This window comes from Pelobates fuscus, chromosome 6 (genome assembly GCF_036172605.1).
Source record: "Pelobates fuscus isolate aPelFus1 chromosome 6, aPelFus1.pri, whole genome shotgun sequence".
NCBI lineage: Eukaryota > Metazoa > Chordata > Amphibia > Anura > Pelobatidae > Pelobates > Pelobates fuscus.
The window spans coordinates 214,888,639-214,891,713 of record NC_086322.1 but is presented as its reverse complement, the minus strand read 5'-3'; the positions used below and the strand labels follow the sequence as shown (position 1 = coordinate 214,891,713).

Sequence of the window (3,075 nt, the reverse complement as noted above, 5' to 3'; positions counted from 1 at the left end):
TGAGCCTGTTTGCCTGGGATTTGCACACCTGTTCCTGGTTCCATGATCATTGCTTGAGACTCCCTATTTAAACCTCGCAAGTCTGGTCCTCGTTGTCAGATCGTGTTTCCTGTTCCGTTTGGTTTCACTGCTGTTTATCTGACTCCTGGTTTTGATCTCCTGTTCGTCTACTGTTTTCGCCTGATTGCCGCCAGCCCTGACTTCTGATTCTGTTACCGACTACTCTTCTGGATTTCCCTTGTCTGTACTGCGTTCCAGGAAGCACTGGTTATTTCAGCCCCAGTGCACTGTGTCACACCCTTGGGGATTTCTGTCCTGAGTCCCTTCGGTCTGTGCTGAATTGCAAAGGGTGCCTTAACTCTGTCTGCCGGACTCCCACTCCAGGTAAGATCCCTGACAGGCTACGTCTTGCTACCCCAGATTGAGTAATTCTAATTCATAAACGTAAATTATATATATATATTTATGACATGCATGCCAGCCCTAAGTCATTGTGCCACAGTAGTGTCTGTGTTTTGTGTGTGTGTGTGTGTGTATATATATATATATATATATATATATATATATATATATATATAGACAAGGTAAGTCTATAATAAATATATATACACACACACACACACGCAAATACCGTGGCACAATGACTTATAGGGTGGGCATACATTTTTTTTTTTTCAGGGCTGCTTTGCATTCCCAGTCCGGCCCTACATGTAGCGACTACAAAATTACCACAAGTTAGCGACCTTATGACAGCTGTTACTACAGATACAAGTAGCTTAGATTTCAGTGGCTTGCTTGTAAACGATAAAAACACACACCTGAAAATGTCTGAGCAAGACGCATTTTAGCTAGTAGCGACTGGCTAGTAAAAAGTAGCGGCATGGTTGTAAATGATCCCATAGTTGGCAATTATCTGCCATTATTATTATTGGCATTACTATAATGCCAACATACTCTGCAGTGCTTTACAATATTACTGTATATACATACAAACGTTCGTGTGTGGGGGTGCTGGAATGACGTGGGCCAATGGGAGCCTTGTAGTGGAGCGGCAGGGGTTAATCCAAGGGCTCTCCGCTGGTAATCAGGATTCAGCATACAAAAGGCAGGACACACAGCATAATTCCCATTCCCAAGGACCAGACGACACATAGCCTGGGAGTCAACTGACAATTTTTATTCACGGCTCCAGGAGTTAACTGTCAACTGTCAACTTTTAAATGTTCTGCAATATGACCTAAGGTGGCTAGGTTTGCCACAATGCTCCTTTTATGACATTCTCCCATGCAAGGGAGGTACAATCGGTTCTTGAACAGAATGGTGATTACTGTTCGAGAACCGATTGCCTTGTTCACATACAGCAAAATAACGAATCATTCATGGTAAAAGTCCCGAATACCGTTCTTTTACATAGGAAAAAGTGTTTTTACAGTCTTTTGGGGCTACTTGTGCCACAATGCTCCCCCAGAACCAAGCCGGCATACACAGTCTGATCCCAACGGATCTGCTTGGGGATGTCCGGAGGAGTGCTCACAGATCATTTCTCAAGTTCTCTGTCTAGACAACCCGTCGGCGTTGCCATTTTGCTACCCAGGGCGGTATTGGATAGTGAAATCAAAAGGCTGCAGTGCCAAGCTCCAGCGTAACAGCCTTGCGTTGTCTCCCTTTAATTCCACATCACTTGCTCCACAGTTCCACTCATCTAGAGGACAGATGAGGAAAAAAACAAAACATAACAAAAACAACCACTTTGATGCCGCCTGTCCATCATGTGGCCAGTGGGCTATGTGCCTCCAATAAGTCAGTGTTACCTTGTTTCTCACCAACAGATTCATTTAGTCATAATAAGGAGACATGACAATCTGCCTTAAACATTACTTCATATGGGCTACATTTTGCTAACCAATATCCCTGGTTTAAACATCGTAAAATATAGCAAAGAAAAAAAGTAGTGTGTACCCCCTCCCAGCTTAGCAAAAAGGCAGTTCTTTCCCTGATATAGAAATGTCTGTATAGATATCAAGTCTGACTGTTTCAGTAACACACGCCATGTTAGTTTCTTCTTGATATATGCCTGAAACACCCTTCTAATATTACTCTGATGTGTACTACATAGAGAAGCTGGAATAAAAGGTTTTTTTTTTTTTTTTTTTTGAAAGCATAGCTTGTTTTTTTTTTTTTTTTCCTTCACACCATTTAGCCTAATTCGGTATTGTCTCGTGTATTGAAACTGGAAGGCTGAAAACACGAAGGAAAAAAATAAAATAAATTGATAAGCATTACTGCATGCGGTCAGCCTGCAGCTGCTGTGGCTGGTATTGGCCAAAGGCCACAGCTGCTGCAGCAGCAGTTCCAGGTGCTGCAGAGGCAAGTGGCTGCTGAACTGCATAGCCATAACCTGCAGTGGTAACATATCCGGTTGCAGCTGGGGAGACAGCATATGGGTATTGATCATAGGCAGCTGCAGCAGCGGCTGCAGCGGCAGAGTACTGTGCGTATGCGGCTCCGGTGTAATCAATGTACGGACTTGTAGAGGCAGCTGCTGGCTGGACATGTGGAATGCACAAACGCATGTGGATAAACGTAATGTGCAGGAATTCCAAAAGGCCTTTGGATAAGTGCTGGGTGAATTTGTTGTACTCCAAAGGCAAAACCTGGCTGCATTATTCGTGGCTTTGCTCCCAGATATGCAAGATTCACATTAGCTTTCCTGCCGTCAATGATTGGATTTGGGTCTTTGCAAGCCCTCTCAGCAGCACTTCTGTCAGCCATGGTGACCTGAGCCTCAGAGTGGTTGGGTGGTGCGGGCCTGCTGTCGGGTAACAACTGGTAGTGCTTCTTGTGCTGGGTGTCGAGGAACAAAGCTCCCCCAAGTCATTGCCCAGGATAGCGTCGGCCGGTAAATCCTGTATGAGGCCCACTCCACGTCCCCTGACCCCACTCCCCAATCCAAATGTACCCTGGCAGTGGGAATCTTATAGATAGCACCTACTGCCACGCACTCCCCAGTAAGTTTGATCTTTGGGACCAAATGGCTACGAACCAAGGTGATGGTGGCCCCGGAATCACGTAGAC

At 45.0% G+C, this 3,075-nt stretch overlaps 1 pseudogene; it reads right to left on the bottom strand.

Annotated features, from left to right (window-relative positions):
• Nucleotides 1-2,279: 2,279 nt before the first annotated feature.
• Nucleotides 2,280-2,778, bottom strand: LOC134565698 (RNA-binding protein 24-like; annotated as a pseudogene).
• Nucleotides 2,779-3,075: the final 297 nt, after the last annotated feature.